At 35.9% G+C, this 13117-nt stretch overlaps 1 protein-coding gene across 2 annotated transcripts in view; it reads right to left on the reverse strand.

Moving 5' to 3' along the window:
- ADK (adenosine kinase) overlaps positions 1–13117 on the reverse strand; it is a 493701-nt gene that overhangs the window by 468065 nt on the left and 12519 nt on the right. The gene's annotated exons all lie outside the window — the stretch shown is intronic.

The following is a 13117-nucleotide window of genomic DNA, read 5'->3' on the forward strand; positions in this document are numbered from 1 at the left end:
TTTACTAACCATTTGGATGGTGATCAAGTCCATAAGTGTGAAATCAGTTACATTAAAAACACAATCCAGGGCTTCCCTGGTGGCGCAGTGGTTAAGAATTCACCTGCCAATGCAGGACACATGGGTTCAAGCCCCCATGGGGGAAGATCTCACATGCTGCAGAGCAGCTAAACCCGTGAGCCACAGCTACTGAGCCTGTGTTCTAGAGCCTGCGAGCTGCAACTACTGGGCCTGCGTGCCACAACTACTTAAGTCCGCGCACCTAGAGCCACGCTCTGCAACAGGAGAAGCTACCACAATGGGAAGCCCCGTGCACCACAACAAAGAGTAACCCCCACTCGCTGCAACTAGAGAAAGCCCGCACAGCAACGAAGGCCCAACAAGCCAAAAATAAATAAATAATAAAGTAAATAAATTTTTAAAAAAACACAATCCAACATGTGATATTGAAGTGTGCATACTGTGACTGAAGGAACTGAATTTTTATTTAATTTTAATTAGCTTAAATTTTAAAACCAAAAGCAAGGTAAAATATTTTTCCATTAAACACAATTTTGTTTTCATTGCAATACATTTCACCTTTTAACTGTGAAAAATTTAGCATCCAAACTGAGACACTGTAAATATAAAATACATACTGAATTTTTCAAGACTTAGTACAAAAAAATTCAGAATATCTCAGTAATAAATTTTGTATTGATTATATGTTGAAATAATACTTAGCTACACTGGGTTAAATAAAATATATTAAGATTAAATTAAACTGTTTCTTTTTACTTTTTTAATGTGGCTACTAGAAATTTTTTAATTTTATGTCTTGCATTATATTTCTACCTGACAGTGCTGTTCTACTAAGTTAGCCTTGCTTTTTTCTTACCTATCATTGCCCTGTGACAGAATAATTATGTTCACTAAATGAAATTAGTAGAGACCAATTTATACAAATCTGTCATTCCTTACTAACCATCTGAAACATCAAGTATTCCAAAAGATTTCAAGTTTCCTTCGAAAATGCGCTTTTTTTTTTAGCATTTTTCTCTTTAGTTTGGAAAATCCTACCTAGAATGAAGCCATGTACTATAAATCTGATGTGTTCAGTCCATGAGTAAAGGCTATCAAAAACAGAGCTATACTTGGCGAATTGGGACTTTGACCAAATGTCCACAAGCAGAACTAGTCAATTGTTCCTCTGGATTAAACAAGATCTGAATCAAAGCAGCAGCAGAATAGCAATTCGAAGCAGGGGAGACACTGACTAATTCAAAGGTTTGCCTCCTCCTCTAATGGAAAATGTTAATAGATAACCCACATGAACTAAAGTAAAACCAGGAATAATCCTTAGAACAAATTTCAAAACCTCCATGTAACTTTTAATATGGGATGGAGTATGATGCTTTTCAAACTTTAATATACATACACATCACTTGAGTGATCTTGTTAAAGTAAGGGTTTGATTCAGCGAGTCTCTATGGTCAAGATTTTGCATTCCTTTATGTTCCCAGATTTTGCCAATTGCTTCTGGTCCATGGGCCATGCTAAGTAGCAAGGCTGTAAAGGGAAGTAGCAAGATTGTAAAGATAGCAAGACAGAAGTGACTTGGAACCCCTGCTTGACTTCCTGCATGACCTTGGGCTGGTTCTTAACCTATGTGTCCCTCCGTTTACACATTACATTCTTTTCAGGGCATTGGGAAGATTAAAACTTAATTCTAGTAAAGTCTAATAGAGTCCTCAGCACATGACATGATTATTACTTCGTTGTTACCACACTTCTTAAAATTACATCTCTGGGAAGCATGATATGAAAGCTAACATGAACTCGGCCTTGTGAAAAATAAATGAACTTTTACTCATGCCTAACATAGTTTGTGGACTCCTATTTTTGATTTTTAACAAAAAACTAATTGTGGTACCAAAACAGCTAGATTTGAAACTTTGCTTTTTAACAAATACAGTATATTCTATGTCATTAAGGGATGATAAAAGCCTGCAATATTCAAATATTCAATCAAATTAAAGCCATATCACATTCAAAGATTTTTTAAAAAGCTACTTATTTTTGAGAAGTGACACTTTGCATCTAACAATCAAAACTTTGATTTTTTTACTCATAATCAGTCAACACAACTTTCAAAAAGTGTATTACTTAAAATGTACTTAGGTAACAGTTCATTTCAGCAGGTACAGATACAAAAATGCTATTTCAGTAAACAGGGCTCATGTGTGATTGTTCTTTCAGAGTCAATCAGGTAGAGATAAAAGACATGTTTTTCCAAATAAAGACAGCGGCTTTTTTAATTCACAGCACGTTCCTTTCCTCAGCCTTTCATGCTTTTTTTCTCTTCCACCCAATTTTTCTCAAACACACACACACACACAGTTAGCTACCGAGTAACCACTAAAAAACTCTTTCAATCAATTTTTTAAGCAATTTATTTCAATCCTATTCTTCACTTTAGGGAAAAGCAGTCAGTTTGAATTATTAACCTTCATTAACTTTCTTCTAATTCAAATAGTTGAATTAAGATCAGTGGGTCAGAATAGTTTGCTCTTGGAAAGATAGATAAGTAAATATTCTATCTACTTTACCTAATCGTGTGGTTAGTCTGCCACTAAAAGCACCTAGATAGCTAACCCCAAATAGTTAAACAAATATGTTTACGGATAGCATAACAAATATGTAGACTAACCTTTTCAAACAAATGCTTCCAAACCCAAAATAATAGCAAAGTTCTCTTCAAACACAACCAGTTTGTTGTTAAGCGTGCAATAAAACAAGTATTTTCATATATTAGTACATTTCTAGAAAGCTTTGTGGCAATATGTGTCACCAATTCCACTTTATAGGCAACTATCATAGATAAAATAGAACAAACATGAACAAAGATGTGTATACCTGGTTATTCATTTCACATTAATAGTAGCAAAAATTTATTATATCCCTAAATAAGCAAAAATAGAGTAATGGTTAAATAAATTACAAAAGAATGTTATGAAGCTACTATAAAATGTTTTCATAGACTTTTTAATGACAGAGGAAAATGCTCATGATATAATCTTAAGTGAAAAAAGCAAAACAATCCAACAAAAGGAATGTAGAGTATAATCTTGACTATGTTAAAAAATATATATATGCCATATATACACAGAAAAAAGACTGGAAAGAAACACACCAAAATGTTATTACTGGATTCTCTGGATTCTCTGGAAAGTAGAATTATGTGTCGTTTTGACTTTATTATTTATATTGATCTACTTTATAAATTTTCTACTACATGTTGGTTTTATTAGCATAAAATTTTTGTATTATTAAATTTTAATGGCCTTTCTGAAATGGTTTAAAAATACAAAACTTATTCCTGCTCTTTTTTAAAACCTGTGTCTTTTTAAATCACAACCATCAAAACTACCCTTATTTTTAGAGGAATTAGGCTTACTTTATAAATGTCTCATCTTTTCATGTGTAAAGATTCTTTAAGACAGGAATAACAAAAATAAAATGTCTTTATGATTTTCTTATTTAATTTTAAATCTTAACTTGACAAAAACTAAAAGCATAAGTACCACTTTTAGAGCTTTGCATAGCCTTTAAGAGGCCAGCTGTCACAAGATTGAATGTGGAATATCTTCCCTGCATGTTACTTAAAAATACATCTCCTCATTTCATATGAATGAAAATACTGGGACTTCCCTGGTGGCGCAGTGGTTAAGACTCCCAATGCAGGGAGCCAGGGTTTGATCCCTGGTCAGGGAACTAGATCTCACATGCATGCCACAGCTAAGAGTTCACATGCCGCAACTGGGGAGCCCACCTGCCACAACTAAGATCCGGTGCAACCAAGTAAATAAATATTTTTAAAACGAAAAGAAAATACTGATAAAATAAGATTTTAAAGCAATCTATACCATACTCCAAAAAGAGAAATTTCTTAAGACTTGTCTCCCTAAAATAATTAGTGCCACAGAGTAAAGTTCAGGAGCCGGGGAATAAAGAGATGGGAATTGTAATCCCAGGCCTACCAAAAAAATGTATGTCCTTTGACCATCAGTTTCCTTATCTGAAACGCCAGGTAGTTTGTTACAGGTGACATCTCAGGTCCCTTTCAGTTCTTAATGGACAGTGGAAGAAAAAAACTGTCCACTTGTAACAATACAAATTGGGTTGCTTTTTTAAGAGTTGATCAGTTTTAATGAAAATAAAACACATGCAATTTTACTTAGCTTTCATTATGGACAAAGTTATTCAAAGAAACATTGCTAAATGTATTACCCCAAAAAATATTATAAGAGGTTCACTATTTTTATTTCCTTTTAATTATTATCTGTAGATTCTTATGTCACATTTCACTTTAACATGACATATTCAAACAGAATATAATCTTTAAATGGAACCTGACAATTTATTTCCCAGGAGAATGTGAAGAATACAATAACATTTGATTGACTGAACTTTACTTACTAAGAATTCTTAGCAAAACTCCCTCCCAAGAACACCTACACAGTGCTTCTATATTTTCAGTGAACCACAAATCTTTAAAAGTCAAAGAAAACTTCCAATCTAAAAGTATAGGACAGGGACTTCCCTGGTGGTGCAGTGGTTAAGAATCCACCTGCCAATGCAGGGGAAATGGGTTCGAGCTCTGGTCCGGGAAGATTCCACATGCTGCGGAGCAACTAAGCCCATGTGCCACAACTACTGAGCCTGTGCTCTAGAGCCCGTGAGCCACAACTACTGAGCCCACGTGCCACAACTACTGAAGCCCGCGTGCCTAGAGCCCATGCTCCGCAACAAGAGAAGCCACTGCAGTGAGAAGCCCATGCACTGCAACGAAGAGTAGCCCCCGCTCGCGGCAACTAGAGGAAGCCGGCATGCAGCAACGAAGACCCAACGCAACAAAAAAATAAATAAATAATTGATTCTTTAAAAAATAAAATAAAAAAATAGAAGTATAGGACAACAGTGCTTCCCAATTATTTATGCTGCCAAGAATATATTTTGAAACTATATAATTGAATATATCACTATCATTTCACAAAAGGGCATTTTAACATAAAAATGTAAAAAGGACATCACAGAACAAACAGCGCTACCCGAAGTATTTCTGGTAACCTGATGAAGTATATTTTCTATATAAAAGATTTTTCTTATTTTTATTTTACCATAAATCTGGTACTTCACAAACAAGCTTTTAGGAATCAATCACTTGGGAATTCCCTGGCAGTCCAGTGGTTAGGATTCCACACTTTGACTGCTGAGGGCACGGATTCAGTCCCTGGTTGGGGAACTAAGATCCCACAAGCCGCCGTGCAGCCAACAGAAAAAAAAAAGGAATCAATCACTCATTAACTCAACAAAATTTTTTTTTAATAGATTCATTTATTTTTATTTATTTATTTTTGGCTGCGTTGGGTCTTCATTGCTGCGCACGGGCTTTCTCCAGTTGTGGCGAGCGGGGGTTACTCTTCACTGTGGTGCGCGGGCTTCTCATTGTGGGGGCTTCTCTTGTTGCGGAGCACAGGCTCTAGGCGCGTGGGCTTCAGTAGTTGTGGCACACAGGCTCAGTAGTTGTGGCTCACGGGCTCTAGAGCGCAGGCTCAGTAGTTGTGGCGCACGAGCTTAGTTGCTCTGCAGCATGTGGGATCTTCCCGGACCAGGGCTCAAACCCGTGTCCCCTGCATTGGCAGGCGGATTCTTCACCACTGCGCCACCAGGGAAGCCCTCAACAAATATTTATTGAGATCTTCTCTACTACTCAATACACTGGAGATTCAGCAATGACCAAGAACATGTACTGCCCTTACAGAACTTATATTCTAGTGAGGAGATATAGATAATCAAATAAACAAGAACATTAAATGATCATAAGTGCTATGCAGAGAATTAAAACCAGCAGATAACATAGAGAAAGGCTCCTTTAGAGTGGGTAGTCAGGGAAGACCTCCAGTAGGAGAAAACTGAATGACAAGGAAGAGCAAGGTGGGGGAAGGGATTCCAGACAGACAGACAGCTCTAAAATAACTGGAAGACCAGTGTGAAAAAAAGGAGAGGGGCAAAAGGTTGTGGTCAGAGAAAGAAGCAGAACGTCTTAGCTTTGATGAGCCTAAGAAGTTTAGACTTTATTATAAGCAAGACAGGAAGCCACTGTAATTAAGTTCTAAACAGAGGAATGACATGATCTGATTTTGTTTTAAAAGATCAACCTGGTTATAGTGTAGAGAAGGGATCAAAGGAGCATGAAAGCAGAAAGACTAAATTAAAAGCCTATTACAGTAATAAAGATGACAAATAATTGTGGTTTGAACAATGAAGATAGTGGTGGACATAGAAAGAAGTAAATGCACATTTTGGAGGTATTGGGTTGGCCAAAAGGTTCTTTCGGTTTTTTCCATAAGATGGCTCTAGTAGCCCTTAGTTGTCTTTAACTTCATTCGAAACAATTTTGTTAGATTGTATTGTGACAGCTGTCATATCAGAGTGCATTTAAAAAAAAAACGTCAAAATTGGTGAATTTTTGTGTAGCCATTTTAATACTGAAGTTGGAAGAAAAAAAGCAACATTTTCAGCATATTATGCTTTATTATTTCAAGAAAGGTAAAAATGCAACTGAAACACAAAAAAAGATTTCTGCAGTGTATGGAGAATGCGACTGATCGAATGTGTCAAAAGTGGTTTGCGAAGTTTCGTGCTGGAGATTTCTCGTGGACGATGCTCCACGGTTGGGTAGACCCATTGAAGTTGATAGCGATCAAATCAAGACGTTAACTGAGAATAATCAACATTATACCACACAGGAGATAGCTGACATACTCAAAATATCCAAATCAAGTGTTGAAAATCATTTGTACCAGCTTGGTTATGTTAATCGCTCTGATGTTTGGGTTCTACATAAGTTAAGCAAAAAAAACCTTCTTGACCATATTTCCACATGCGATTCTCTACCTAAACATAACAAAAACATTCCGTTTTTAAAACAAATTGTGACAGGCGATGAAAAGTGGATACTGTACAATGTGGAACAGAAGAGATCGTGGGGCAAATGAAATGAACCACCACCAACCACACCAAAGGCCGGTCTTCATCAAAAGAAGGTGATGTTGTGTATATGGTGGGATTGGAAGGGAGTCCCCTATTATGTGCTCCTTCTGGAAAACCAAGTGATTAATTTCAACAAGTACCACCCACAATTAGACCAACTGAAAGCAGCACTCAACGAAAAGGGTCTGGAATTAGTCAACAGAAAACACATAATCTTCCATCAGGATAACACAAGACCACATGTTTCTTTGATGACCAGGCAAAAACCGTTACAGCTTGGCTGGGAAGTTCTGAATCACCCGCCGTATTCACCAGACATTGCACCTTCAGATTTCCATCTATTTCAGTCTTTACAAAATTCTTAATGGAAAAAATTTGAATTCCCTGGAAGACTGTAAAAGGTACCTGGAACGGTTTTTTGCTCAAAAAGATAAAAAGTTTTGGGAAGATGGCATTATGAAGTTGCGTGAAATATGGCAGAAGGTAGTGGAACAAAATGGGGAATACACTGTTCAATAAAGTTCTTGGTGAAAATGAAAAATGTGTCTTTTTTTACTTAAAAACCGAAGGAACTTTTTGGCCAACCCAATAGAATGACAGGAATATGGGGGACTAAGGAAAATAAAGGAGTCAAGAGTAACTCCTAGATTTTAGACTAAATTGGATAAATTTGGACTAAATTGAGTAAATGGCGCTGCTGTTACTGAGATAAAAGGGAAAGACAAGAAAGAAGTTCAAAGGACAAGTTCCAGGGGAGGTCAGGGATAGAGATAAAGACTTGGGAAACAGATTTTTCTTTCTAGTCTTTCTTACTCTGTAATGCCTACTGCTTTCTATTAATAGACTAAAAATAGTTGTCCAGAATTGTATATGCAGTTTCATTTGAACAACACCCTAAGAAGGGAACCATTCTACCTTAGCAGTCACCTGCTAGCAGCCACTAAATATGTATATAAGTAAAATAACAGGTAAAACTTAATGAGTGCTTAATATGTGCCAGACACCATGCTATATATGTTTCAAGTACTATCTCATTTGAATTTACAAAAACCTTATCAGAAGATATTTTATTATCACCATTTTACATTTAAAGAAATTGAAGCTCAAAGAGGTTAAATAATTTGCTGAAAGTCACATGTTACAGAACAGAAATCCAAACTCTGGTAGCCTGACTCCAGAAGTGGGGCTAATTACCACTGTACAGTGTTACCAAAGTAAACCCAAGACAGACTGACATAAGTCTGAGACTTTTATAAACACCCAAATTTCAGAACACCACACTATGACTTCAACCCATAAGATGTAGTAGTCCGGTAACAGCTTTCTTACTAGCCAGAGCATCATATGAAATACTTTCAGAAATTGCTTCCTTTATTTCCATATGTGCTTATTCAGAGATTAAATCTGAGCAGCCAATGAATCTGCTATTTTTGTCTTTAATTTAGCCAAGACTCCTAATTGCCACCAAGAATCATTTCTTAGACCTCTTCATTTTTAAAAATTTCAACCACAATTTCATTTCTGTCAAAATCACAAGACTGATTTTTGACAAAGAAAAACATCTTTTTTACCACTCTGCAAGAATTTAGGGGCACACAATGAATAGCAAGTGGTTAAATTTACTATAAAACTAAGTAAATCTCCCACCCCAGCCGTTCACTTTATGCAAATCAAATTTAGGCTTTAGTAAAATTACAAATTATTTCTTATCAAGATCTTTCAAGACTCATAAGTTGAAACCACAAATGTCCACAAAAGGTTCCACTGTAAAAAAAACAATTTTTTTTTTACTTATATTAGTCCTTGGGCATATCCTCTAACTCCTAGTGCCTATCATGTTCTACTATATAAGAGTAAAAATAAATGTGGTCTCAAATTAAACTTTCTTAGAGTCCTAAGAAATAGAAATTTCTAATGGGTTGCTTGAGAAATGATGGAACTGGTTTTATAAAAAGTTTTCTTTTATTCAATGTTTTTTGGGGTTTTTTTTTCTCTCTAAGAGAGTATCCTAATAATAGGAACCAGCAATTTCATAGTCTCCGCTGATGAGGACTGACCTAGATTTGAAGGCCCTATCTTCCACCCTACTACATGGGCAGACGGCCATCTTCTCTCACAGTCTGTGGGACAAGACACAGACTGGTACTGGCTCTCATCTGCCTAAAGACTGACCTGAAATTGGATTTCAGGGTGCAGAGAGAAATAGTGAAATATTTAGAGTGAAACCCCTCCTTGTGGAAATAGGGTAGACTGCTTTTCTGCAATAACTAGATATTTAAAATTGAAAGACTTGGAAGTTTATACAGTGGTGATGGTGGTGGAGGTGGTAGTGATAGTAGTCTCAGAGTTACTGCGAAACCTGGGAGGGAGAGAAGTGCAAAGAGCCCACCAAAACTGTTGTATTGGGAAAAATGTAATCTTTGAAGTGTCTTTCTTTATGCAGCACAACAGTCAAGTAGAATTAAAATTATAGATATAAATATAGTATATATACCATAGCACTCCTTGGAGTGCTTTCAATGGAGATTACTTCACCCAGTGGTTACTTAATGTGATCATGTAATCTCAAGTTAAAGGGGAAGGATCATTAGCTTTTGGGGTGGGTCGTCGTGCAGATTTCCTAATGATTCATTACATATATGAGAGAATCAGGTATAGGAAACGTTAAGAACAAATTTTTTTTATTGCCTCAATAGTTATATAAGTTCATCAAGAAATGCAATGTGACGGGACTACCAATATCAGGGTTTGATATATGTTCACATACACAAACTATGTACATAGGTATGTGTGTATATATAATATTATTCCAAAAATTGTTATTTTGGTGTAACTAATCATCTATAACTTATAAGACATTTATCCTCATATGCCTGTTTATAAGTTTAAAATACACATAAGTTCTCCCATTCCCATTTCATTTGGGGGTGGGTTTAAATAGTTATTTTTAAATACTGGCATCTAAACCCACAGAATTTCATTCTAAGCTCTTATAATTTTTCACATTCTCCTCCTTAATTACTTTGAAGGAAATCTTGACCATCATCATGTCTTCCTCGGTGGGAAAAAAATAGACTGGGGTGGAGGAGCATTTAAGATGAATGTGGTTTATCTGAAAAACAGGACGTTTGTCTGCAGACTGAGGCAAAGAAGAATGACTCTGCAGCATAACTAGTCAAACAACCAGCCCAACCCATTCCCCAAAAGCCAGGGGTTAAACCCAAACACTGCTTCAAGATCTGGGATTCTAAATAGCCAAGGGTATGAGAAGATAAGTCCTTTTGCTTATATCTTAAGAAAGTGCTATTAATATTCCAAATATGGGCAGATATTCTGACATGGACATTTCCTCAAATCCCTACAGCTCTGTCACAGGGAATAGTCCTCTTCTGGAAACCACTCTGTCACCTAAAGATACAGTACACCACAAAACCTGCATTTTACAAGAATTAATGCTTTTTTTTTGAGGTATGACTGACATATAACATTAGATTAGCTTCAGATGTACAACGTAATGATTCAGTATTTGTATATATTGCAAAATGATCATCACAATAAGTCTAGTTAACATCCATAACCATAAATAGTTACAAAGATTTTTTTCTTGTGATAACAGCTTTTAGGTTTTTAACAAAAACGTTTAACGGTTTTGTTTTCTTTACTGAGGGGTGGAATGGGGGTTGGTGGGAGCAGATTTCTCACTTTTTCAGATTTCAACAAAAACATAACAGCTTCAGACTGCCTGTACATGAAGGGAAGAAGTAATTAAATCCAAATGTAATCTTCAGGCATTGTAAGAAGGCAGTTCTTACTGAATGCCAAATAGACTTTTCAGGTAGTGTTAGGTAGCAAACTTATCTTAAGACTCCACAGAAATTTTTAGACCTTAAATTATTTCTACAACCTAAAACTCACAGTTCCATGGAAAAATACTATACATATTTAAATTAAACTCTGCACTTTGAAATCAAAAATTGACACATTTTCCAATGTTAGGGGTACGCGTGGCAGGGTGCAGGGGAGTAGACTATTGAAATTAATCATCTTTCAAAAGGCAATAACAGAATTAAAAGGTTGGATAAATTCAGTCATGGTTTTCAAAATTATTTTACTATAATTGTGGCAGATTAAAAATGGCCACAGTTTCTTGGAGACAAGAGTCTATGTCCCCTCCCCTTAAATATGGGCTAAACTATGACTCCTTTGACCAGATTCCAGGCTAGCCTTAAAGGACTGCCAGCTCCTGCCTTGGTCTCTTGGAGCCCTGAGTTGCCATCTAAGAGGTCCAACTACCAGGCTGAGGAAACTACATGGAGAGGCCCTCAAACTACACAGAGAAAGAGAGGAACCCAGCTAAGCCAAGATTGCCAGCCACCACTACCAAAACACCAGGCAAATGAGTAAAGACAACTTGTACCCTCCACACCGGACCTGTTATCAGCTAAATACCTCCAAGTGATCCTAGTCAATAGCACATGGAGCGGAAGAATCAACCAGCTACTCCTGACCCACAAAACCATGAACTCTAATAAAATGGCTGTTCTTTTAAGCCACTAAATTTTAGTACAGAAAACCAAACTCATTGTGAAAAATACATTTTGCATTGCAACTAACACTCCATAAATATACATAATGGAAACGTTTCACAAAGCAATACTTACCTTTACCATATTCAATGCATTGACCTTTTCTATTTTCCTTTTATAAAATACCACTTTTTCTACACCCAAATTGATTCATGATCTAGTTTGAAAAGCATTTTAATCTGTACTACTCACTTCACAGGTGCATACACAAATCTGGACAGAAACCTTAATAGGACCCAGGTGATCTGATTCCTAATACAAAGCTCTTTTTCCTTGCCCCATGCTAACAGCCCACAGGTTCATAATAAGAAGCTTCTCACAAACTCACATACACACCTCAGAGCTGAGTGAAAAGTTGAAAAGCAGAGATGTCTGATGTTGGAAGTTATGTAGAAATCAGAAATAGCTAAGAGGAATGAGCCTTTTCCTTTTTTATCACTTCCCTTTACTTCCCCCCGTCTTTTCACAGATCTGTATTTTCCTACCCCTACTTCCTTTTTCCTATGGTTATCAAGCATTATAAAACTGAGGTTTTTAAATATTATTTGAACTTAATGAAATGTTATAGTCATATTCTTAAAAGTAGGCTAACTGAACATTTTATCATTTCTTTAAAAATGTTGCTTTTTTTTTTTTTGTATGAGGTCCAAGACTAATTGTGGCTGTAGGTCATTTTTAATGAAACAGAATTCTCATCACTGCCATCTCAGATCTCGTAGAACATTTTCATAAAATTTGAATTAATAATATTAAAAGATTAACAGCTTTTTAGCAGATTACTAGTAATTGTTTCATATATAACAGGAGTATTTTTTGAAGCAAAGGGCTTGCTTTTTTTTTTTTGATCACACAAATCACTGTTGATTCCTGTTCTATTGTTTATACAATACCTGAATATTTGAGCTAATCACTAAAAATAAATCAGATTCAGGTTTGAATCCTATCTCTGCCACTTATTATATAATCTTGAGCATATTAAACTCTGTGAACAGTAAGAGTTATCCCATATAATTATAATAATTAATAATGCTAAGTCATAAGATTCAAATTATCAATATCAGGGAAAATTTCAAAATCTCTGAAGTAAATAAAAACTTACCAGAAATTGTTCTCTTAACTAGAACATTTTGACTCTTAAACATAAGCAAAATTGGTTTGCCCAAGGCTTTTAACGGAAAACACAACCTGCTCAAAACTGAAGTTTAGTGAGTTAATCCATTACAAAGCATACAATTAAGTATATCCCACAAGGGGATATTTATTCTTGGTGGGGGTGGGAGGGTACCTACATGTGTGAATAAGAGAACTTGAAAGACAAAAATCTAAACAAGGTTACTAAACACTAAACACATTACCACAGAATTTCTTTAAATAGTGTGCTTATCTAGCACATACAGAGTTCACTTTGACAAGTTCTCAATTTGTGTCTTCATAGTGTAATACAAACAGCAAGAAATGTGAATCAGATGTCCTGAGTGTAGAATGAGAGCTTAGTA

The sequence above is a fragment of the Balaenoptera musculus genome, chromosome 16 (assembly GCF_009873245.2).
Source record: "Balaenoptera musculus isolate JJ_BM4_2016_0621 chromosome 16, mBalMus1.pri.v3, whole genome shotgun sequence".
Taxonomy (NCBI): domain Eukaryota; kingdom Metazoa; phylum Chordata; class Mammalia; order Artiodactyla; family Balaenopteridae; genus Balaenoptera; species Balaenoptera musculus.